Source organism: Rousettus aegyptiacus, unplaced genomic scaffold (assembly GCF_014176215.1).
Source record: "Rousettus aegyptiacus isolate mRouAeg1 unplaced genomic scaffold, mRouAeg1.p scaffold_m13_p_8, whole genome shotgun sequence".
NCBI classification, from domain to species: Eukaryota; Metazoa; Chordata; class Mammalia; order Chiroptera; family Pteropodidae; genus Rousettus; species Rousettus aegyptiacus.
In genome coordinates, this window is record NW_023416311.1 from 37,152,575 (window position 1) to 37,180,304 (window position 27,730).

General features: G+C 33.5%; 1 protein-coding gene and 1 long non-coding RNA gene across 9 annotated transcripts in view; both read right to left on the bottom strand.

Moving 5' to 3' along the window:
- Positions 1 to 27,730, bottom strand: part of PRR16 (proline rich 16) — a 253,880-nt gene that overhangs the window by 166,346 nt on the left and 59,804 nt on the right. The gene's annotated exons all lie outside the window — the stretch shown is intronic.
- Positions 1,628 to 27,450, bottom strand: LOC107511153. Its single transcript, XR_001597018.2, has 3 exons — positions 22,690 to 27,450; positions 15,565 to 15,567; positions 1,628 to 1,639 (listed from the first exon to the last, which is right to left on the bottom strand). It is a non-coding gene; the product is annotated as an uncharacterized LOC107511153 (long non-coding RNA).

The window sequence follows — 27,730 nt, forward strand, 5'->3', positions numbered from 1 at the left end:
CACAATATTTCCCTATATATGTTTTCAACTATATTTCTCCAACAGGTTTTTAAAAACATAGTATTGTTGTTGTTTTATTTTTTTATATCTTTTTGTTGTTGTTGCTGTTGTTGTTTTTAATGAATGTGAATTTTCTTTGGTAGAAAATGCACTATATCGTAAACCCCAGACTCCTCTACTCCCTATTGTATCACAATAAAGACTTTACCCATTTATTTTATTTTATCTACATTCAAATTATTTAACTAATAAAAATATTTCTCTAAAATGTACTTTGTTCACTTAGTTTTCACTCTTAGAATTCCCCACCACCACCACTCCTCAAACCTATGGCTCATCTTAAACCTCATACTGCGCAGGTACCCACCAACAAACACACCTACAAATATTCAACGAAGTCTTCCTAGGGTATGCCAGTTGGAAAATACTACTCTAATCTGCAAAATAACATGCTCCGGAAGTCAAAATAAGTCGATTTCCTTTCTGGATTATTTATCCTTCAAACATATTTCAGTTTTCCCATCTATAAAATGTGGATGATGACTGTACCTAGCTCGGAACATTGCTGTGAGGATTAACTGAAAATATAAGCACTTAATAGATCAAGGTATACCTAGAATTATTATTATATTTACATATTATCTTCACAATTGAATTCAAGCTTTTTCTGAGTAGTTTTCCTTTTGCTCCACCCTCTCATTGTGTCCAAACAAGTACTTAATATTCATTGTACAGGATTATCTGTAGTTAAAAAAGGAGGTCAGGACATTAAGCTGTCAGATTATTTATTGACATTTAATATACTGAAATTCAAGGAATGACTACAATTTTAAACATAGCCATGAAACTAGAAAAATAATCCTTTTCCAATATTCCATATTTTTATTAATTTTGAAAAAAATACATGCAAATTTAGGAAGCCAAGTTATGATGGGTATAACTGGAACAAGAAATGATTTTTGAAACTAGAATTTCATCTGCAGGATAGAAGTTCAGTAAACTGTCTCTTTCTGAAGAAAAATTGCAGGCACTTCTCTCAATTTAAAGAGGTGCAAAGCAAAAAAGAACAAATAAATAAAAGTAAGCTTTGGTAATTTCTCTGAACTCAAAAGGACAGAGATCAATAGATAATTTGGACAACCAGGTCAGGTTTGAGATTTGTATTTGAGTAATATAATGATGAAAGCCTAAGTAATCTGAAGGTGATAAGAAATAATATAAAATAAAATGTTTATGGCACAGCGATTACTTGTGAAAAAGTAAATCTCCATTTGAATATTTCTAATCTGTACTGCTAAAAGACACTTAAAAAGGTTAAGAATTTTTTTAAAACATGTATTATTATTGTAGAAAAGAACTTCATATTATAGGAATTTATAAAAAATAACAAACATTGAAGTGCTTTATCTTAAAAACCAATGATATACAATTTATCACAAGGAAAATTACAATGTAAAGGATAAAAATGTTTAGAAGTTAATGGCTTTAAATTTTTATTTTCATTAGTAGCAATACTATACAGAGAGTATTATAATATACCATCCCTACGATAAAAATTCTGTTAAGAATTGAATATTTAAAAAGTTTCATATAAAGTGAATGTTCAGAGGTAGGTGATTAATCTCAAACTGTGAAAAAACTCTATGAACACTGATATTCACATTGTATTATGTTTCCCAGAGAACAATGAAATGTCCTCAAACAGAAATACAGTCAAATTATTGTTCATTTTCTTAATATTGTATGACAATAAATGGTTTACAAAGATTCAAAGTAAATCAGAAAATACTGAATGCATGTTCAGTGAGGAAATAAGATAACTAAGACATATATATATAATAGGACTACAATCAAGCAAATATATACAAAGCATAATAACTGAGGGAAATACAAAAAAGGTTCTTTAAATTGTAAATGTCTAGCTGACTTTTCTCTTTCATATTTTCTCTTATTTTACTAAATATCTTTTATGATATTTTTATATTAATATTTCCTTTTTATTCTTATCTCTTTACCCTTTTTCTTCATTCTCTCTTTTCTTACAAGTTAGTTTACCAATAAGAGTTTGGTCTGTGGATTCCAAAAGAACTGGATTTAAATTTTACATTGCAACCACTTAATTTATGTTAAGTTAGTAACTTCGAAGGTTTCTACATCTTAAAATTAGCATAATAATAGCATCTTCATCTGCAGTTGTTAGAAAATTAAATGCGACAACAGAAGTAAAGTTTTTAGCATTGTACCTGACATATGGTGATCACTCAATAAATGAGAGCTGTTACTTTGCATTTTCTTGCCTGTCATTCCTCCCTCTGTGTCCTTCTTTATCTCCGTAAGGGAAGTTCAATATTGTTAAAAGAGGCAGAAGGCACATTAGCTAACCAAGCAAACATTTGTGTGTTCTTTAATGTTGCATTGACTTATATAAAAAATAAATAAATAAATAAATAAATAAATAAATAAATAAATAAATAAATAAATAAATTGTTTTTGACTTCCTGTAAAATTTCCAGGGAGCAGTGATCATGATATGATGTTTCCTAAACACATTAGGAAGATGTCAATGTTTCAGAAAAGAAACACGCACAACTAATAGTTATCTTGAAGAAATACCGGTATTACTTCTTTGCTCCTACTTTATTTCCTCAAAACTGAACTAATGTGCCAATCAAGTTACTGTCCCATAGATGAATAGGATGAATGGGCTTCAATAACTCATTCTAGAGCCTCTACATTTAGCAAAGTTTACAGCTTTTCCTGAGATTGCTTATGCTAGTGACTCCTCAGGATGAAAACTTCAGGGTTTTAAACAAGGGCATTTGAGATGAATTAGGTTTGGATTTCTTCATTAAAATTTCAAAGCACACTTTTGAAACACATACTACTTTTTTTCTGTACACACTGCAACATGTAATTATAAGTGAATCATATTAATTTAAACTCTTAAAATATGCAATTATTCATCTAATTTGAACCATTTCCTAGAAATCGGACATGCCTAAAAAAAAAAATCTGTTAGCAAAGGAAGACCAAATCTGTTAAAAATGGTATCTGTATTAGTCAGAGAAACAGAGCAAATAGGCTTTATATACAGAGAAAAGTAAAGAGGTGGATTATAAGGAATTGGTTTGAATGATTATAGAAGACAAAAAAGTTCTAAAACCTGCAATAGGCAAGATGGAGATCCAGAAAAGCTAGTATTTGGTTTGATAACCAGTCCAAAGGCTTCAGAACCAGGGAAGCCAATGGTGTAAGCGCTAGTCAAAAAGCTGGCAGACTCGAGACCCCCCAAAAAACAGTGTTTCAGTTCAAGTTCAATGGCAGGAAAAGATCAATGCCCTAGCTCATACAGTTACCACTCTTGAAATTTAATAATACGTTGCTGATTTTTCCAGGCAAAAATACAAGACTAAAATAGTGGCATGATTGAGAAACTATAGCTCAGCTTAGGTTAATAACTAACAAGACAGTGTATAGGAGTGACCATTTTCTTACTACCAGCAAAAACTTTTTTATAAAAAAAAATGTTGAGCTTTTGATTCAGAGGAGTCAATTTTGGGCTATGTATTATTTTCTGCAAATATTTTTCCTTCATTTGTTTTTCTAATCTATTTGACTACATCTTATTGCAGTGTACGATGCATAAAGAAGAGAACACAAAGTATCTGGAATTTCCACAAAATGAACATATTTATGACATCAGTAGATAATTCAAGAAATACAGAATGAACAGCACTCCAGAAGCTTCCCCAATCCCTCTCCCAGTAACTACCTCCTCAGAAAAAACAAGCATGACTCTTACTTCTAATTCCATAGATTCATTTTACCTCTTTCAAATTTATATAAATAAAATAATCTTTTGTATCTGGCTCCTTTTGTTCAACATAGTGAGTCAAATGCTATATGATTTCATAAGATAATTCCATACTGTTACATACAGTTTATTCTTTTTGTTATATAGTATTCAAATATGAATGTGCACACTTTATCCATTCTTCTAGTGATGTGAAATAGGGTTACTTTTAGTTTTAAGCCATTTTGAATAATCGTACTGTTAACATTCTTTTATACGTCTTCCAGTAAATATGTATATAAGCTTCCTTTGGTATATATTTACAAGTAGAATATCTGAGTTTTAATGTATATATTACATTCAGCTTTAGTAAACATTTATAGTTTTAAAGGTAGACCTATCATTTTATATTTCTCCTAACTGTATAAGATAGTTCTAGTTGCTCCATGATCTTACCAATATTCCATATTGTCATTTTTTGTTATTTTACCCATTTTGGTGAGCTTTTAAAAATACATAAAGTGGGTTTGATTTGCATTTCTCTTTAATTAATAAAATTGGGTGAATTTTCTTTTTTTCTTTCTTTTTTTGTTCATTTAGATACACTCTTTCGTAAAAGAGCCAGTCAAGTCACTTGTGCATTTTTTTGTATGGGGATGTCTTCATTATTGTTATTATTTTTATTTTTATCATCATCTCATTTGCTAGAATTAGTTGTATATTCTGGAAACAAGTCTTCAAATATACATATTAAAACTCTTCTTGTCCATATTTTGCTCTTTCATTCTCTTTATAATGTTCTTTGATAAATAGTTCATTTTCATTTAGTCTAATCTATTGAGATTTTTCCATTATACTGAGAGCATTCTGAAACTTTGTACAAATGATCTTTGCCTACTACAAGATGATAAAGATACTGTATTTTTGTCTAAATGCTATAGGGTTTTATCTTCCACTATTAGAGCTATAATCATTCTAATATTGAATTTTTAATGACGTGAAATAAAGTTCAAATGAATTTATTATTTCCAGTCTGTATATTCCTTTGACATGGCATCATTTACCAAAAAAAAAAAAAAAAAAAAAAAAAAAAAAAAAATCCTTTCTGCATACTTACTGACATTTCGAGTACCAAATTTAGCTTAGTTTTGCACAAATACGAAATAACAAATAATATATATATAACACCTCTGCTTTTTAAAAGTGCTTTGGAAACAAGTTTATTACCTACAAAGTAATGATTCATACTTGTAGTCTCACTATATTTCTAATTCCATAACCTTACTGGTTTCTCAGAAAATAAGGAGTTAAAGATCTCACAGCATCTACAACAGTAATTGGCATATTACAGGTGCTCCCTAAATATTACCTGAATAAAGTGGCTTCACATTTTTCTAATAGTACTGGAGTCTACATTTAAATAGAACTGTAAAATATTTGTATTTATTGTTTATATAAAGATTCAAAGTAATTATAAATACCAAAGTGCTTTATTTTGAAAAGATACATGTAATATCTTCATGAAGGAACTACAGAAATTTTTAAAACTGAGGACTGATAAAACTAATAATTTCTTCTGTCACAACAACATCATTAATATATAAGACTGGTCCCATTTAATAAATTACTACTTTAGGAATTTAAGAATTTCTATTTGAAATTTCTATGATATTTTTACACCCAGAAAATAATTTCATTTTCAAAAGGTCTAATTTAACTCAAAACTACTAGTTTTCAATGAGGAGCACTCTCATCCAAATTCTCAGAAATAAGACAGGTTGAATACACAGCAGGGGAATAAAGCTGGAACTTCTGGTCTATCTGTTGTGACTTAGAGGGCTAGAATTAGAAAGGTAGAACAACAAAACAAAAAATTTCTCTCAAATTCATATCTTCCAGAAAAGCTCATAATTTTGTGTGAATATAGACATTTTCCCAGAAAAGTATTCCATTAGCAAATGTGGTACCAGTATAACTGCTGCACAGCCACGGAGTAGACATAGTGATGGATAGAATCATATGTTAGTTTCTGCACTAAAGAATACTGAGATCTGTTGTGCTTCCATACAAAAGACCCAGAACAGGCAAAGTATCTTGAGGAAAAAAAATGAAACCAGAGGTTATTACCCTGCCTGACAGCAAATTATACAACAAAGCATCAGTAATCAAAACAGCATAGTATTGGCAGAAAAACTGACACACGGATCAATGGAACAGAATTGAGAGTCCAGAATTAAACCCCTACATATACAGGCAAATAATTTTTGACAAAAGAACCAAAAATTAACAATGAATAAAGGAAAGCCTCTTCAATAAATGGTGCTGGGAAAATTGGAAAGCCACATGCAAAAGAATGAAACTATCATTCTTTTGAGACTACTATCGCATACACTAAAATTAACTCAAAATGGATCAAAGACCTGAATATAAGACTTGAAACAATAAATTGCACAGTAGAAAACATAGGAACTAAACTCAAAGACCTTGGGCTTAAAGAGGATTTTATGAATTTGACCTCAAAAACAAGAGAAGTAAAAGCTAAAATAAATGAATGGGGCTACACCAAACTAAAAAGCTTCCGAACAGCAAAATAAACCATCGACAAGGTAAAGAGACAACCATCTGAATGGAAAAACATATTTGAAAGCAACACCTCCGATAAGGGCCTAATGTCCGAAATATGCAAAGAACTCACACAACTCAACAACAACGACAACAACAAAAACCAAATAATCCAATCAAAAAATGGGCAGAGGACCTGAACAGATACTTCTCCCAAGAAGATATACAAATGGCCAAGAGACACATAAAAAGATGCTCAACTTCACTATCTGTTAGAGAAATACAAATGAAAACCACAATGAGATACATTCTCACACCTGTCAGAATGGCTACCATCAACAGGAGAAGTAATAATAGGTGTTGGAGAAGTTATGAGGGAAAAAGGAACCCTCATCTAGTGCAGGTGTAAATTGATACAGACACTATGGAAAACAGTATGAGGGTTCCTCGAAAAACTAAAAATAGAATTACCATATGACCCAGCAATCCCTCCTCTGGATATCTACCTAAAAACTTGAAAACATGTATCTCCAAAGAAATATGCACCTCGATGTTCATAGCAGTATTTTTCATGGTGACCAAGACATGGAAATAATCGAAGTGTCCATCAATAGATGATTGGATAAAGAAGTGGTACATATGTACATTGCAATATTACCCATAAAGAAAAGATGAAATATTGCCATTTGCAATGACATCAGTGGATCTTGAGATTATCATGCTAAGTGAAATAAGTCAGAGATAGCTGAGAATCATATGATTTCACTCATACGTGGGATGTAAAACTGAAAACAATAAACATGACAAACAAACAGAAACTCAAAGACATGGACAGTGGATTAGTGGCTAGCAAAGGCAAGGGGGCAGTAGGGAGGCAAATAAGGGTAAAAGGGGTCAAATATATGGTGACAGAAGGAAACGTAACTTTGGGAGATGAACACATAATGCAATATACATATGATATATTATTGATTTGTGCACTTGAAATCTATATAATTTTGTTAACCAATGCCACCCTAATAATTTTAATAAAAATGTACAAATTAAAAAATATAAAAAACAAAAACAAAGAAAAATACTGGGATCTTAATAGAATTGGAGAGATTTCAGGATAGACTAAATCCTGAACCTAGATCATTTCAAGATTGCCTAAATCAAATTCTTTTTTGTTTAATGTATGTTCTAGATTACCAAACAATTGTCTTTAAAATCCAAAGAGTCATTTATAGATTTTTCAAACTAAAATGAACAAACTTGTAATGTTAAGCTTATGTTTGCAATTATTTGAAAAAAATAAAAAAATAGACCACATGCTTTGCCATATGGTGTCACCATACTATTTTATGTATGAATTAGTTTCTCAGAATTCATAAATTGATATGTATAAGATATAAGTGATCTTAGAGTCCTCTTTTTTATTTTATTAAATTTATTAAAGTGACATTGGTTAATGAAATTATGTAGGTTTTAAGTGCATGATTCAATAATATATCATATGTATATTGCATTGTTTGTTCACCATCCAAAGTTAGATTTCTTCCATCACCATATCTTTAACCTCCTTTACCTTTATCTCCCTCCCCCTTCCTCTTTCCCTCTGGTAACCACTAAATTGTTGTCCATACCCATGAGTCTTGTTTGTCTTGTTCGTTTATTGCTTTCAGTTTTACATCCCACATGTGAGTGAAATTATATAGTTCCCAACATTTCCTGTCTGACTTATTTCACTTAGCATTCCACTTATTTGCATTCTTTTTTGTGAAGTAATAGAATGAAAGTATATTAAATAAAAATTATCTCATCTAACAACACATAAAAGAGAGAAAAACTAAAAGTTTATTTAAAAATTAGTTTTGGGGATTTTTCTTTCTATTATTTGTCTATCAGTTTAACATGAACATAATATATGTTCTGAAAATCGAGTCACATTTTTTATTTCTCTGAGCTTTCCTGATTTTAGCTTAAAAACAATTGGACATATCTGAATTGAAAATAATCACTTTGAAAACTATGCAAGTCATATTATTAAAAACTATTATAAAATTTATATTTATTATTAATATGTGACTTAATTTATAAAAAGAGGAACTATATAAATCATTTGGCTTCAGATATGAAAAACTGAAAGGGAAGTCACTTAATCTGACACTCTATTTCACTGAAATTATAAATCTAGAAAACTTGAAGACCAAGGTAAAAGTATTAGAGATCAACAACCTTCAAAAACAGGTCTCAAGTTGACTGCACACCAAACAAGTTATTAACCCCATTAAGCCTCAATTCCTCATGTGTAAAATTGCAAAAATAATCATTTCTACCTCAATTTATGGGTATGTGTCTATGAGACAGTATGTATAATATAATCAGCATGACACTTCTTTTTTGCAGTCATGCTGTGAAGGTGATAGTACTTCCAATAACATCACTGTCATCAGTGTCATCTGGTGAGTAGCTGTGAGTGCTCTGCTCCACTGAGTTCTTGGCCTGGAATTCGGGTATCCTATCTGTGGAGTCAATGTCCTCCAGACTTGCTGTGTTCTTAAAGTTTACTCAATTGTTCCAAGAAAAAGTTTCAGTCTTGCCACAATAAAATCAACAGCTCAAACACAAATGCCCTCAGAGACAAAGCAGGAAATATTAATAAGATAAAAGATAATGGTGTGAACTACAGCCAGCTGGAAAATATAAGCTCAAAGTTTTCAAATTCGATTTTTTTCCTCATAGGTTTGAAATTGGAATTTACCCCTCTTGCCATTTTGACATAATAAGAAAACATTTCCAAACAAGCATTTAAATTAAAAGTGATGAGACCTTATGGATATTGACAGTGTGAGAAAGAGAAAATATATTCTCTAGTCAACATTCTTTAAGTCACAGACAGTAGCTTTAGCAATTGCCCATAAGTTGATACAAATGCCCAGGACTCTCATTTGCCTCTGTTCAGACATAGAGACCAAGATTGAAAATAAAGGCGGTTCATTTTGGCAGAAAAGAGACATACTAGAAAGTATATTACAGATATTTTCCATGCTAATTTTCTCTATTTACTCTCCTTGTGTTTTTATTGCTGTTTTGTTTTGTTTTGTTTGTAGCCACTTCCATAGGTTTTTGTTTCTATGACTCAAACAAAATAGCTCCTATATGGTCACCAGTGGATTCTAGGCTCCCAAGGTAATATTCGAGATTCAGTCCTCATCTATGTAATCAGCATTGTGTAACCAATTGGATCATTCCCTACACCTTCAAATAGTTTCTCTAGACTTCTTAGACATCATTTTCCCTTGGTTCTTTTACTTTGTGGCCTAATCTTTCTTGGTTTCTTTGTTAATTCGTCCTTATTTTTATAACTGTTAATAATTAAACTTCCCATAGTGTCAGTAATTAGAGTCCTCCTCTTCTCCACTTACTCTCCTCCCTGAATGAAACTCATCCAATCCCATTAATTTAAATACCACCTATATGCAAACAGCCTCTGCTCTTAACCTCCCTCCTGAACTCCAGTCATATACCTGACAGCCTACTTGATATGTCCAGTTGAGTGTCAAATAGGCAACTTAAACTTACCATGTAAATGAAATTTCTTATTTTTCTTCCCACAATTTTCCCTTCACCAGGAAATAGCAACTCCATTCCTCCAGTTGTCTAGATTGTGGGACCATCACTGATTCTCCGTTTTCTCCCAAATGTATACTTAATCAATTAGCCAAACCTATAGGCTCAACATTAAATATTATGTAGAATTCAAAATCCCACAATCTGTACTTCTTGTATTATGATGGGCTGTCTGTGGCCACAAATTCTAAAGTTTAAATCATGTACTCTGGAATTCGGGCAGGTTCAGTAACTGCTTTGACAAATAGAATGAGAGAAGTAATGTGCCAATTTCTTGATCTAGGCCTTAAGACATTGTCAGCTACCACTTTTGATGTCTTAGAATACATTCTTTTGGAGTTGTAAACTGCTATGTAGGAATTCTGAATGAGCAAAAAGGCCATGTGGAAAGACCATGAGACTATATGGAGAGAGAGAGGCACTTGACAAAGCTCAGCATTTTTGATGCCCCTTCTAAGATGTGGTGCATGTGTGTGAAGCTGTGTGTGAAGATGCATCTGTGTCAAGCTGTACTGGGTCCTTCATATAAGCTACCATTTGAATATCCAAAGGACCCTTGTTTGCTCCCTATGAAGCCGAACTGCCCAGCTGAATGCCCTACCCTCATCCTTGACCCATAAAAATGTAAAATATAATAAAATGGTTGTGTAAGTCACCAAGTTTTGAGGTAATTTCTTTCAAAGTGATAGATAAACCACAACATCAGAGTCTCCCCAGGTACCATCCCATCATCCCTCTTATGAATGACTTTAAAGCCTTCACACTGACCTCTGCTCTCCCTTATTTTATGCTTGACCTTCCCATTCTTTTCTCCACAAAGCAGCAAAAGTATATCACGTTTTAAAAATACATCACTTTTTTCCTCAAAGCAGTCCAATGGGTTCCTGTCTCACAGTAGTTAATTCCTATCTCATGGAGGTTAACAGCCAGGTCCTCACAATGGCTTTGATAGCTCTGCATGATCTGAATGTCCTTTGCCATTCTGACTTTATATCCTGCCATTCTTCATTGTACCCACACCACTTTGGCCATACTGGCCCCACTGAAATTCCTGGAACACACAAGCACACTCCCACTGCACTTACCGCTGCATCTGCATGTACTACTCCCTCTGCCCAGAACAGCTCTCGTCCTCCTCAACTACGTGGCTTGCTCCTTCACTGCCATCCATTCTCTTCTTGAATGCCATCTTCTAAGAGAAGACTTCAGGGACCCCCGTATATAAAATAACATCCCAACATCATCACTCCAGCATACTCTATCATCTAATAATGTTTAATTTTTTCTTAAACTGTGTAACATAGTCATCTATATTACCTATTCATTTGTTTATTTTCTGTATCATTCCTTTTTGTATATTTTATTACGTTCACATTATCCTTAAAAACTATGTATTTTTAAAACATAATTGTCTTTAAAATTATAAAAATATCATGTTTATAATCTTTGGGAATCCATTTTTTCATTTAACATTTTACTACTAAGATTTATCGATGTTGCATATTGCTATAATTTATTCATTTTACATGTGGTATTTTTCTGTGACTATACACAACAAATTACTCACTCACTATCATCTTGATTGGAATTTAGATGGTTTCAGATTTGTTACTACGTATAGTGCTGCTATGGATACCATTGTACGTGTTTCTACTGCATTTGTTCACAAATTCCCCTTCGTAAAATACCTACCAGTATAATGCCTAGGCTGTTTGAATATTATGCTTTTCCATTACCCTTTGCATCAGGCCATGTTTCTACTGAAAAGCATCTAAGTTCCCCAGTCCCTATGTTACACGTCTGGCCCACCAAATCTACTTGTGCAGGACATCTGGTAGAAGACTTTTCATCATCCATGTTCTTTTTCTTCCACCAACAATACCCTAATTTTCCCTTGACAAGTTCACTTCTCTCCTATTTTCAGACATTCAGGTGAGAGAGTCTGGGAGGAGTTTTAGTTCTTGTCTTTGAAATTTACAAAAGAGATGCTCTCATCTCCCGGATTTGGCAGTGAAAGATATATGGCTTATAATCTGGAAATGGAGCAAATCCTGGGGACACGAAGTCAAGAAACAATAAGAGAGAAACCAGATCCAGGTCACATCTTTAGGACCTAATAAGCCACACCGAAACTGAAACCTGTCCCTGAAATTTTAAGCTGCCATGATACAATAATCCTTACCATTTTTTTTCTTTAACCAGAGTTTTTGTTACTTGTCTCATAAAAGTCATAATACATCATTAATTTTATCTCCAACTGTTTCTTTACATTAACTCTTTACCCAGTTCCCCCCAACCAGGCTCCTTGTTTCCAAACACTCCCCCAGCATTTACTATTTTCTACCTTTGATCTAGCAAATTCCCACTGACACTTCAAAGCCCAGTTTCATTTCCATCTCTTGTGAATCTTTCTCTGATCATGCCAGGACATCATGACACCATAACACTTTTCTGTTCTTCCTCATGGGGTAATGTTTTGTTTTTCTCATTTTTTTTAGTGTCTTATGTGTCAATGGTTATCTCCTGCTATGTTGTATTATACTTGTCCTTCTCTAACTTATAAGCTTTCTTAGTTCAGGGGCCCTAAGTTTTATTTCATTATCTCTTCAAAAACAGTAAATCTTTTTTAACTGAACACACTATGCGAAGCAGGTTCATGCTTTCTCTGTGTAGTAGCCAAATTCTCACTCTGGTTTCGTAGTTTCCAAGACCCAAGAACCAATAATCCCATTACTTCATCACTGTTAAAACTAAAGCAATGAACTTGCCTGGACCTTTGCCTAGCAAGGATCTCTCCCCAGTGTATTACACTAGATGCTCTAATAACCTGTGCACCACTCTCATGAGTTTTTATAGCCATAAGATATACAAGTCCTAAGAAAAAAACATTAAAAAAAAAGAAATAAAGCACCTTAGTGCTCATGGAGGAGAAGGCAAATAATTGATTTAAAATAGTGTTCTATGAGTATAGAACAGAAAAATTTAGCATGTCTAACAACTATTTAAAAGCATTAATAAACAGAAAGGAAAACAACCCCTAGAAGCAGGATCAGGATGACAGAGATCTATAGAATGGGGGAGTCAAAATATGAGTAAGATGAATTAATCTCATATGACCAAGAGGGAGAAATAAAAAAATTGAGGCATCAGAAAGAAGACCTAATATCAAAGCTGGTGATTATATTGTGTTTGCCAGGAATCAGTGATGACAGCATTCCAAACATTCCACGGTTTTCCTAAAATTAGCTAAATTCATTTCACAAAACTTCTACTCAGATGATTATGACAAGTTAACCTAGTATATCAGATACTTAATGTATAAATCTTGTGTGCTGAGAGAGCATCAGAATCACTTTAAAAAAATATTCGTGGTGTTGTATAATCTATCATTACCAAAGAATGTGCAAGTCTCACTTTTATGTTATTCTGTTCACTACAAAATTGAAAGTACTATAGCCTATATGCCATGGTATTCAGCACAGATGATAAATCAACAAAAATGGAGTGGTATTTCCTATTTAGAATAGGTTCTCTTGATTAAGTGATGGAGAAAGTGAGGAGACAGAGGAATAAGAATTGGTCTTTAATATATATATTTTTTGTACAGAACATTAAATAGCCATTTTTTTCCTGGATGATTTTATTTTTGTTTCTTTCAAGAAAGAACTTAACCATAAATATCTCATATCCCTGATCACCACCGATGACAGAAAGTCCATCACTAGCTCTGTGAGGCAGTAATTCCCTGCTAGCTGCACGACCTTATCATGTACGGTACGGAACTTTAAAAAGTATAGATCCTTTGGGTTCTATCCCAGCAGGTATTGGTGATGCACTAACAAACACAGAAACAATGCAGGTATTAGTGATGCACTATCAAACACAGAAACAATTCATTTAAAATAAAGTTCGTGTCAGATCATGTTAGAAATATACATTTCTAACATGTAAAACTCCTAAGACTGTCATACATTCTGCAGCCTCATGCAAAGGAAACATATTGAACATAAAAGAGATAGGTGGAATGGAGAGTAGCCCTGGACGAGATTGGGCCTTGTCCAAAGTGACAGGTCATTTATTTCATAAGACTGTCCCCTAGAAGATAGTAAGTTGTCTTAACGATAACCTCCCGCCAGACTCTGTGAACTCTGTCTATTCCAGACAAATGTGATAGGAAAACCACAGTGGTAGGAAAGTTAACTAAAAGTCCAAGGCAAGGTTCAGCCTCTCAGGTAAGAGGCCCTATGAGAACTAGACAGGTTGCCAGGGCCTGTCTTAGTCAGTTTGGGGCGCTGTAACAAAATAGCAAAGAGTGGGTGACTTCAACAACAACAAACATTTATTTCTCCTAGTTCTACAGCCTGAGAAGTCCAAGATCAAGGTTCTATTAGATTAGTATCTGGTAAAGGCTACCTACCTGGTTTGCAGATGTTTAGCTACTTTCTTACTGTATCCTCACATGGCAGGAAGGGAGAGAAAGAACAATCTCTTTGGTCCCTTCTTAAAAGGGCACTAATCTCATCATGAGGATCCTACCTTCATGACTTCATCTAAACCCACTTATCTCTCAAGAGCCCTACCTCTCAAAACTCCCATCATACTGGGATTTAGGCCTTCGAAAGAAGAATTTTGGTGTTATACAACATTCAATCTATAACGGAGCTCTATGTATGCAAATTATGCTTCAGAAAAAAATAAATTAGGTCAGAACACCAGCAACACGAACTGAGCATATATTTTTCATTAAGGGCCAATACTGTGAATCGGTACACACAGGAGGGCCATTATAGGCATAAATGGCATACATGAGATATCCAGCTTAGGACAATAGATCTATCCCTCTATACCAATTTGTAAGATATGAGCAATATTAAAGCATAACACACACTGATCTGCTAACCATGAAAGACTAAACACAAACCACTGAAAAGCTATTTACTTAGAAATTATGCAGGAGCTCAGTATGCCTTAGGAAGGAACAGAGAGAAAAAACAATTGATAGAACTTTGTGAGACACATAAGAAAATCACATTTTTACCAATTTAAGACTAATATATCAAAGGCCAGGGTGAAACCTAAAAACAGCATGATGCTAGCTGGCTAAGGTAGAAAAAAAGCATTTTTTCTGAATAAATTCATAGAGAATTGCTTCTAGAATATGTATGCGACGTTATTCAAGAAACTGTTAACAGTTATTGCTTCCCAGGAAGGGCGGGGAGAGGCAGGTAGATGGAAACATCAGAAAGTCTTGCTGCAAAGCGAACGCCCTCTTGAAATTTTAATTTTTTAGAATGTGTATCTATCAACTATTTAAAAATTAATCTATTTTAAAACAAGAGTAATTTCAATTTCTCAGTTTGTTTTTTTACACATGGATATAACCATTTTCTGAACCCAGTGATCAAAAACACTTTCACCAGCCAACAGCACACTTCAGCAAAAAGCACAGTTCTAGTCATGAGGCCAAGAAATGATAGATTATTTAACAAAAACAAACAACAAAAGAAAATGCGTAAAGCTTAACAGGATACACACATACATGTCAGTCAAGCTATTGTTTAGGTAACATGCACGGGAATGGGCAGGACGAAAGTCACACACTCTAGTCAACCATTCTATGTTTATACATTTCACACAGAATATGCCATGAACCATATGTGAATGGGCTAAATCATCCCTGTCAAAATTCTGGAGGGAAAATTATTCAGAATAAATTGAAATATCAAAATACTGTGAAATAAATCCATGTGTGATGCAATTGTAAAGTTAATAATTGCACTAATAATAAACCCAGTACTCAAAACAATGAAATGTAACGATATTTTAGAAGTACAGGTTTTGAGAAGATAACTGCTAAGGTTAGAATTAACAAAGCTGCTTCACACAAAACACTCTTCCTTTCTTCTATTCCACAAACCCTGAATAGCAAGTATTATTTTACTTTTATTTTGTAAGGCTACAAATTTGCTGGAAAAAGGAGTTAGAGTCCAGCTTATTTCAAATGCCCATGATCTTTCCGGATCATATTTTGATGAATTAGAACATGGTAGAACAAGTTCTTTTCGAAACTAGTAGTTTTGCTATATATCTCCCCATTTAGGCAAGCTTAACTAGTCTGAAGAGGCTAGACCTCAAAATGTCATTTCATCTCAGTTACATTCATATTACACCAATTTACCACTTTATTTTCAAGGTTATACCTGGATTTAATATTTTTTAAAATCCTTTTTTCCCGTTAACTTCTAATATATCACACATGAAGAAAATGAAAAGTTAAGCTAGGATTTCAGCACAAGTATAAAATACACACATATAAAAAAAAATCATCAGTATCAGTATATTAGCTCCCCGAAAACTGTTAAAATCTCTTAGGTCACTGCATAAAACTGAATGACTAACACAGGCCAATAAAAATTTTTACACTGATTTGTATTGTAGTGTGTTGTAATCCAAAAATAACTAACACTCGAAATTACCAAAGTATCAAATGAAGCCTGCACATTTCATTGATGTCATAATTGAGTATATAAACTGTTCCCATTCATATAAAATGAGCGGTAAAGTTCCTTACAAAAATTATGTAAGAACAATGGGAAGATACTGACATTTAGTATCATTTATTAGAGAGATTTAGCTATGGTTTTTTAAAAAAACATTATTACCCAATTATTTCCCAGAAGGCTATGACTAATTTTTTCTTAAAATTATAACAGACATATAGAAATCATATTTTAAAGTTACATATGAGACTAACATTAGAGTCTAGTAACAAGATATCTATTTGGCTTCAAAATTTCCTCTATCAAAAACACAGAAGTCATGTCTATCCTTTTTATAATCCTTCTAAATGTCTGCTATTTTTCTAAAACTACATATTGATTATATAAAGAAAGAATTTACCTCCAAATCATTATACCACTTTACTTCCTAATGATCTTTCACCTTTGGGTAGAGAAGATCTCGGTGACTTTATTTTGTTTTGTGAAAAAAAAATGGATCATCTTATTTTCATGTTTATTAAGGTAAAATTAACAAATAAAATTCAACATATTTAAAATATACAGCATGATAATCTGGTATACATGTACACTGTAAAAAAAAATCTCACCATTAAGTTAATTAACACAGAAAATTGATTATTTTAAAGTTCTTTAAACTTTTGTTTTTAACTTAAATAAAAAAATCTGAAAAACATGGAAATGCTGAAATAATCTTAAAGTAAAAGAAAAAAATATATATAATAGGAGACCTAATTGCTAATGAAAGCTCCTGCACTTTGTAGTAGAAACTCTATACTCTATAACTCTAAGCATCACCGACACCCTTTCCCTAATGATTTGAAATATTTTCTAATATTAACGGGTTCCAAGTAGAATGAATTCCAAACTAATTCTTCGCAAGCACCCATGTATAAGAAGTCTAACACTAAAAAAACATGCTATTTCAAGGGATGCTAAATAATTTCAATTTGTCAATAACCTATTTATCAGATATGGTTCATATTTCTTCCACTTAGTATTTAATGGATTGAAATGCAATTATATATTAAAATATCTATTTAAGAATGCAAAAAAAACCCCACAGAAATTACAATTATAGATAATCAAACCCTTTATTTTACATGAGAAAACGAATATCCAAAACTTGCCCAAAGGACTACTGGTGGTCTTGGCAATAATATTTTTGGATTTGACACCAAGAGCACAGGCAATGAAAGCAAAAATAAATAAGTGGGACTATAGCAAAAGTTTCTGCACAGCAAAGAAAACAATCAAAAATGTAAAGGCAATAGACAGAATGAAAGAACATATTTGCAAACCATGTATCTGGTAAGAGGTTAATATTAAAAAAAATATGTAGAACTCATACAATTCAAGAGTAAGAAAAATAATTCAATTAAAAATTAGTCAAAGGACTTCAACAGACACTTATCCAAAGACACACAAATGATCAACAGGTATATGAAAAGATGCTCAACATTACCAATAATCAGGAAAAAGCAAGTCACAACCTCAGTGAACTATCATCTCACAATTGTTAGAAAGGCTATTATCAAAAACGTCTAAGGGAACCCTTTTACATTGTTGGTGAACTATACTTTGGTACGGCCATTATGGAAAACAGTATGAGGATCTTCAAAAATTAAAAATAGAACTAGCATTTGATCTATCAATTCCACTTCTGGGTATATATCCAAAGGAAATAAAATCTCTATCTTGAATAGATATGTGCCTTCATGTTCACTGCAGCATTACTTATTTTCAGTAGCCAAGAAATTGAAAATGCTGAGGGTCTGTTGACAATATAAAGAAATATGATTTACATACACACACGCAAAATACATACATATTATTCAGCCTTAAAAAAAGGAAGTCTTGATATTTGCAAGAACGTGAATAAATCTGGAAGACATTATATTAAGCGAAATAAACCAGACACAGAAAGACAAATGCTACATAATCTCACTATATGTAGAATCTTGGGAAAAAAATTAAAAAAAAAAAAAAAAAGAAAGCCTGAACTCACAGTAACACAAAATAGAATGATAATTAACAAGGCTGGGGTTTGGGAAAGGGGGAGATGTTGGTCAGAGGATAGAGCCTTCTAGCTGTAAGATAAATAAATTCTGGAGACTTAATGTACAGCACAGTGACTATAGTTAATAATAATACATTAAATTCGCTAAGAGAGTAGATCTTGAGTGTTCTTACCCCTGACCCGCAACACATACACAGAAGTAACTATGTAAGATGGTGGATAGGTTATTAGCTTAACTGTGGTAATCATTTCACAATGTATACATATATCAAAACATCATACGGTACACCTTAAATATATGCACTTTTAGTCAATAATACCTCAGTAAAGCTGTAGAGAGGGATGCTAACAGGTGACTAAGTCATTTATTTGAACTCAGGTCTCCTGAAGCCCATTCCATATCTCTTTTCATCATTTCAGTCAGTGCATGTTCATTTAATTATATTAGTAATGATAATCTAGAGTAATTTATAAAAAGCACAGATACAATCAAATCAAATATCATGTAAGCAGAAAAAAGTATAAAGAGAAAGTGGAAATAATGTTTATATTATATAGATATATACACATATATGTTGAGACCTAAACCTAGAACTGTAATTTTAGGTGAGCTGTTTATTGAAGTTTCTCTTTGGTCTTTAAAATACATATTTTACTGTATACTATGGGAGGAGAAAGAAAAAGTAGGAGTTAAGACACAATTCTATTTTATGCCATTTAAACTGTGAATTTTCCATTTAAATTTCCAGTTCACAAGGATACGACTCGGCTGACATATAATTCCTGCCCTTGGTAACAAGAGCTTGCCATTTTAAAAAATCAATTTTCTAGATGGGAAAAGAACAGTGACAATGGTCAAAATTATGTTTCATAAGCTTAAAGCTTGCTATCCCGCACAGGAAAAAAAAATAACTGAAAAATTCAAACTAATAAAACTTTAAAGGTTACATCGCAGCATACCCCATAAATTGGAGAAACTACAAAGTCACTCATTTTATTAGATAAGTCTTGTTATAAATGTCTGTGGGCTGAAGGTTTGTGTCCACATTAAATTCATATGTTGAAGCTTTAACCCCCAATGTGATGGTATTTGGAGACAGAACCTTGGGAAAGCAAAAATGAACTCATAAGGGCGATTAGTGTCCTTATAATCAGTGCCATACTATCAGGATCTTATGAACGCTGAATTTGGTATAAGCCAATAATCATTATACTTGTACAAACACTCTTTGGAAAGCATGCATAGAGATTATTTGTATTGAGCCTCTCAAAGTGGGAGTTAGAAATGAAAACCCACGAAATCATATCTGGTAGTCCTGTCTATATACCTGGTCCCTTCCAAAAACAGCATTAAACAAACTTGATTTGAAAGTCTGATTCTAAACTCCAATATGTTTTCTATCCTCTCTCAATTTTGTGTCATCCGCAAGTTTAGTTAGTATTCCCTCTAAAGATTTAATTAATTTAAGGGAAAAGATCTTTAAATGGCACAAAGCAAAAACAGATAACTTACTGGAGTGTTACTAGATAAAGCCTTGCTTGTTAGATTCAACAAGAGAGAACATTTATTGAATTCCTACTGTGTGACTTGCTAGACAATTCTATCTCATTTATTGAAAGATGGCTATTAATTGATACGATCTGAGTGTGATTGTTCCATTTGTAATTATGCCAAGTGATAATGTCATTGTTCAAGCATGATTATTCATTGCTGTATAGAGAACTGAGAAAAAACACTAATCAGAAGCATTGTGGAAATGAAGGGAAATGGTTATATCTGAGTTAGTAAATGGTTATTGAGTGACTTCAAACATAATAAGAGATTTCCAGTTCTCGAGACTGAATTCACCAGTTGTTGTGGGTGTGGCCTTAAAATCTCTCTAGAGAAATGTGAAAAAATTATGATGATCTGATGATCTTGCAAATATCTTGTCAAAACAATGGAGTATGCTATTCAACTCTAAAATTGAGAGACCAAGTGACTAACAACAAGAACAAAAAGACAAGGGAAAGTACCTGGACAATAAAACCTAGTAGCTACCAAAATTCAGACCAGAATGCATTATTATTCAAAATGTGTTTGATAAACTGTGAGCTATAATTCAAAGCATCTCTTTTCCTGACTTGGGGGATGGTCCCTCCTGCGTAACAAAGACATCATGAGACATTCTGCAAAATGTCTTACTAAAACCAAGTTATGATACAGAGAAGTAGTATCTAATTTACCATTTAGTAACCCTACCAAAACATTAAATAAATGTGATGAGACTGGTCCTTAGGGAATATACACCATATTCTGGTCATCACTGCTTTTTAAAATGTCTTTGGACCATGATTTAATAACAAGGTTACATATAATTTTTCAAATATATACCTCATATGATATTTTGTTTTTCATTGAAGGAAAGAAAATGATTTGCCACTTATTAATCTGTTACCTCCTTCATTTTTTGTGGTGTCTTGAGTGTTGTAGAAATATCACTAAAACTGGATTATATTTATAGGTATATCAACTAGACTAATTTGTCTTATACAAACCAGTTAAAAATCTCTGGACTATCTATAAAATGAGAGAAGGAGCTGAGTTCAGAGTCATCTGGTACATTCTCCGAACTGTGTAATCTCAGAGGGATGAAAACATTTAGTCAAGATCAGGAAGCTAGTTAGTTGAGGAGGCAGGCTGAGAACGCAGATCTCCTCATTTGAATTTGAACCTTTCTTTCATCATCAACATGCAGTATATGACTCTAAAGACTCAATTGGAAGTGAGTGCTAAAAACTTTCTAAGGCATGACATGTTATAGAAATAATAACTACAATCACAATGATAATTTCTTAAAAAGCCTTCTGCAAAATTTGTATTACTAAAAGACAATTTGTCTAAGCTTACAAAGTTGCAGAAGAAATGTGAATAGTTTCATTCTATAAGTATGGTGCAAGAGCAAAAAACAAGGGATAGTTTATTTATAAGAATTAGTTTTTCAACAAGAATTTCCTAAAACTATTTCCAACTAAAAACAAACAAACAAACAAATAACTCTACACCAATTTCATAGGACAAGATAGGAATAATTTGCGTGCGCTTGGAAAGTATATTTCTTATTTCCAAGTTCATCTTAAGTAATGCAAATGACAAGGCTCCTGAATGGTAAAGATAACTACTCTTTCACTATAAGACTTACAATTTCCATTTGACTTCAGTCACAATACAAATGTCAATACCACTACCCAAAAGTATATACATGCCTCAATTTGGTTCTATTTATAATTCTTCTATATTTTATAGGCACATTAATGTTATACCAAATGACTATCAACAAGAAAGAATAAAACATCTAGTTCCCAGTGAAGTCACTTGAGGCAGTATAATGAGACTGAGACAAGAAGTATTTACCATTAGTCCCAACTGACAGCATCTCCAGCCATGTCTATGAAAGGAGTCCCTGGAGGCTTTCAAAAGACATAAATTTTATTGTTTTTCACCTTTTACATTAGTTAATAAAATTATACAAGTTTCAAGTGTATAATTCAATAATACCATCCAAAGTCAAATCTCCTTCTATCACCATATATTTGACTCTTTTTACCTCTATCTTCCTTCTCCCTTTCCCTGTGGTAACCACTAAACTTTTGTCTGTGTGTATGAGTCTCTGTTTGTCTTGCTCATTTGTTGCTTTCAGTTTTATATCCCATATATGAGATCACATGGTTCTCAACTTTTTTTTTGTCTGACTTATTCGCTTAGCATGGTAATCTCAAGATCCATCCATGTTGTTGCAAATGGCAGTATTTCATCTTTTCTTATGGCTGAGTAATATTCCGTTGTATATATGTACCACATCTTTATCCAATCATCTATCAGAGGGCATTTTGGTGCTTTCCATGTCTGTCCACTGTGAATAATGCTGCAATGAACATTGGGGTGCATATATTTTTACAGATAAATGTTTTAAAATGTTTTGAAATTTTTTGAAGAGAAATTATTGTATCACATGGTAATTCTATTCTTAGTTTTTTGAAGAACCTTCATACTGTTTTCTATAGTGGCTGTACCAATTTACATTACCACCTGCAGTGTATGAGAGTTCTCTTTTCCCCATAAATTGAATTTTGAATTGATATAAATTTCAGAGGTCTACATACTCTTATCAAAATGGTCTGCCTATTATGCAGCCTGCTGCTACTGTGACTTTGAGTCTCCAAATGCCATGGGAGACTGTGAACTGAAATCTGAGAGGATGCCCAAGACTCACTTTTGTTTATGGCTACCTCAATAAGAAAGTTCTCCTCTGGTCCTACATGAGTGGGTAAATCCATGAGATGTTCTGGATATCCTGCACTGAATTCTTGGTAGACATAGTCATTCATCCAATCAAACATGAACATTTATTAAATACATAAGATACTATGCTTGCACAAGTCTCTTTCCTCTGTTGAGCCTAGTAACCCGTCCAGTGTGGTGAATATCTTTCTCCACACTCCTACACTGACATTAGTTCCACGTCAACAGTGATTTCTCTTACATATTTATCATATCCTATGCATGGATCTTCCTTTCAACAAAAGGAAGCATTGGAAGTTGTTAGAAAATTTGAATTTAACACATAATAGCATCTGATAAAGCTTAAGTATAAGCTTATTCCAGTACACAGTGGAAATTAACAGGCATTTATTGCACACTGAATATACAGCAGAGTATGCTAAGAAAACGACTTGATGAGGGAGTTCTTATTATCCACATTTAATAGATGATGAAGCTGAATTTGAATCTAAACCGAAAATAAATAACTGGCCAATAGTCACACAGCTAGTTAGTCAAAGAGGCAGCATTTTAACTCAAATTCATCTGATTCTAAAAGTCTAATTATAATTCAGCTTCTCTTTAAAAAGAATGAGCATAGTATTGAAGGCTGGGTAAGAGAAATGAAGATACTAAAATAATCAGAGCATCTGTCAAGTTCTGTCCATCCCTCCTTTAGGCTATACTACATTTAAAACATATGTTAACAATGAAGAATAAAAGAAATGAGGTTGAAAAAAAGGAAAAATAATGGAGGAAATATCTATGTTTAAGGTTTTATCCTGTGTACTCACACAAATATCAACTTAATATTCCTAGTATTTTTTTTGTTGTTGTTTTCACAGATGATGAAATCACCCTCTGAATAGCAGACCCAGGATTTAAATCTGGGCATGTTTGACTCAGAGCTGATGCATTTTTAAACACCTTTGTTTGCTGTCTATGTTTAGGTCCGCTCCCTCCTTCTGTCATTCCTAATCAACACAAGGGCACAGGAACAGTTTTCTTCTCATCATAGCAGAAAGGGAAGATAGCTGCTTTCTAAAACTTCTTTATTTCATCCAATCCCAGAAACTTCCTATATCTGTGCTTGTAAAATAATCAAAACTACAGTTTCACTTCTCCATTCTTTTTCACTGCTGCCAAATAATTTCTGTTCCAAAAAAAAAAAAAAAAATTAAGAGATTAGGTTTTAACTCTAAGCCTGTTATTTCTCAACGAAGTGTCTGGAACTTCATATTTAGAGTTGGTATTCAGGAGCAATAGAGGACTATGTACCTAAAGATGCTTTTCTAGTGAAAACGACAACTAGGTGTGTAACATCTTGTACAATACTTCACTTTACTGGTATCATTTTCATAAAAGGCATCATTTCCATTGGGGAGCCATGATATTTACATTACTTAAGATGAACATTAAGGATTCATTCTTCAATTTCTTTTCCATGGAAAGCTTGCTCTGATTTTCCTAATGTTTGCCAAAACCCTGATATAGCCCCTACAGGGTGATGAGTGTTGCAGTTGTCCATTTCTGTCAAGAATTATATAATTCTAGTCCATTGGGGTAGAATATAACCCCCAGGAGGGCTGGGACTTCTCTATTTTTACTCAATATTTCATCTCTTAGTGCCTAGCAACATTCCTGTGTGTATTAGGTGCTCCATTGAATGAATTAATTTGCAAATTAACCACCTAGAGCTAGGGCTAGACAAATCTGTAGCCATGAACACAACAAACCTTACTAGATTTGAAACTCGGTTAATTGGGACAATGTCCCATCCTTGTTACTTTAGCTACACCTACCTTGGCTCCTAATCCATTACCGATATGTGCCATTTTTTTCACTACCAAGAATATAATGTATATTCTAAAGAACTGACAAGTATGTATTTAGCATCTTCTTATACATGAGCTGCTACAGATGTACAAAGAAATTTAGACTGTGGTTCCTCCTCTCAAAAAGTTCATAATCCAGTTGACTAATTTGCTTGAAGCAATTTGAAGACATGAAGAAGTGGCGGCACTGGGACAAGGGTTACAAAGAGAGAGATCACTGAAGGCCAGAGTAGGTAGACAAGGTCTCACAGGGAGGACCATGCATGTAGAGACCAGTGCTCAGCAGGAAATGCACAGGGTGTGGATTAAAACAGAAGAGGTGATTTCAGACCAGAGAGAAGAAAAACATTAATATTCTCAAGGAAGGGAAGGAAGCTTGCTTGACTCCTTCAGAAGGTGAAAAAATAGTGGGGACATTTCCATAAGTAGGGAGACCAGAGATTAAGGCCTACCTTAAAACACAACTCGAGACTTTAGTTGACGGGGAAGAACACAGGAACCACTTCCCGTTCTTACAGGTGAAGGGCATTTTCTTTATGAAATTTATGTTTTAGGAAGATTATTCTAACAAATTTGTCTTTGAAAGAAAGTAGAAAAACATACAAGTTTAGGCAACTTGAAGAAATGAGGAAAATAGGTCAACACTTTCTTCTAGAATAGTAACTTGGCTTTATTATTGAAAAAGAAACAAATGGCTGTGTGTGTGTGTGTGTGTGTGTGTGTGTGTGTGTGTGTGTGTGTAGAGATAAAAAGTGGGCCTAGTTACATTTGGTTCTTTTTAACACCAAGTCTCAACATTTTCAGCAATCAGATATCAGTGCATTTAAATTTGGTTCAGTGCATCAAAATCTAATTCGTGGAATCTCCCCACAAGCAGAAAGCATGGCAGTTAGGCAGTGTGTCAGTTCCCTAATTCTTCAGTCACCTCTTAGCCAATGGTGAGTCAGTTGCCATCACAATGGTACATTATAATCAATCCAGAACAAAGATAACATGTGTCACCCCTTAACATATTTCCAGCTCTGCTGAAAAAAAGGTAATTCCCAAAACAATAACAAAAGGTACAAGATCTGAGGGTCAATTATAAAATTTTATCCTTTAAATTGAAGTTACTCTATCAACTAGCTAGACCATAAACAGCCTGAAATGACTGACCAGCTATTTTCTATAAAACGATTCCAATTCGGTTAAACTGAACTTTAAAACAATTCCAATTCAGTTAAACTGAACTTTTTCCTTTTACCAGCAATAAAAAGTGTATAATACTTTTAAATACTTTTCTCTTTATTATTAACTGTTTTAAATTCTGTCCTTTTCTGCATATTATCAATTGTTAAAATTTCCAAAACCCCTTCATTGAGACGATTTGTTTAAAAAGTTGTAATTGAGGTCTGGCTGTACTTTAAAGGGAAAATTTATGAAAGAGTAGAAACTTAATGTAAATGAGTAACTAGAAAACACTTAGATACCTACATCTGAAAAATAATGGCTACAAGTGGCTCAGGTAAGCATTGCTGAACACCAAAATCGTTAATATGTTTACAGTTGGTTACTAAGAAACAGGTGTAGGTTAGGAAACAAAGTGAACAGTACCATCAGTCATACATGTTTATCTACAATATTTGAAAACAGGGTCACACAGTGCTGCTTTCCTTTTCCGAAATCAATATTCTCAACTTGAAAAATATCCTCTGCCTCCTCGGTACCTCTGGACTTAGCACTGCCATTATCAACACATGGAAACAGACTGAGCGTAAGTCCACAATTTATCCTACTCCTTCATCGAAAGTGTTGGTATTTTTATTCTTAATATCTAATATTTTTATTTCATAATTCTGAAGTAAGGTCCTATGGAAAGAAAAAAAAACATGAACTTTCTCACCTATTGCCTGTGTGAGTGTATGCGTTTGTAAAAATTGACAGATTCACTTATTGTGCATTTTAATCAGTTTTTCAAGAGACAGAATAAATTATTATATCTATACAGACATTCAAATCCTGACCTTTTTCTGAATGTTTGCAAGTCTTACAGCATGAAGGGAATTAATACTTATTACAGAAATGTTTAAATACTTTCAAATAAGTGACCATTTTGTTCACTTCATTAATGACTGTCATTCTGCTTTGACATTCTGTGCCAGATAATAACTCAATTTTGTTTTTATCAATTATGTCCTTATAGAAAATGCCAAAAGGCAATTAATATTGTAAAAATGAAAACTGCATTATTGTGAGGATGATTTGCCTTCCCAGAGAGGCACAGGTCTAAGAATATCATTAAAGGAGGAAGAGTACAGAGAGGAGTCACCAGCTTTCACTTTTCCTCTTAGGACAGGCCAACAGTCTTTGGGTTCACAGAAAGACTCAGCCTCCTAGTTGAGGTAGGTATGGAGATTGGTTTTGGTGAGGTATCCTGTTTCCTGCCTCATTTAGCAACTAAGATTATATCTCAAGAATTATCATATTCACTCCTCTACTTTTTATTCAAATTCTCCCAGGGATGAAGATAATCCAAGGATCTGGGAGTTTCTGCCAGTCTTGGAAAATGAGGGTTTGAGCTCTTTAGAAACTACCGCGGTCCCTTCTCTAACATGACTGAATTTCAGTGCTTCCAAGAGCAAAGAAATCTCCAGTCAAATTTTTGGTCACCGCCCCACTGTGTGTTTTTGATTGAGAAGATCAGGCAGCAATAGTTGATCAATCATAGCACCTGTTTCCTCAGGTAAAACACTTGAGGATATGTAAGGATGATTCCAAAGTATTGAACCATCAGTAGGTCAAACCAACCAGTCAGAAACAACTTGGGCCTGTTACTGGGACAGGCCTCCGCTGGTTCTTGCTGTGTAGGTTTAATTCCTAAATCAGTGAGGACCTGTTAAGGCACTGGGGAGAACTCTGGGGGCCGGGGGTGGGGGGAGGAAGGGGCAACAGAGGCTAGGTCTGATCAATAACTATCTTTTGACTTAGACAAAAATATTCACTATTTTCACAATCCAACAGATATATCTTTAACATTGTATACTGAGTGAATATCAAGCATATGTATAAGTATCTCCTGTACATTCTGGGGAGTATGGTAACTTAATTATT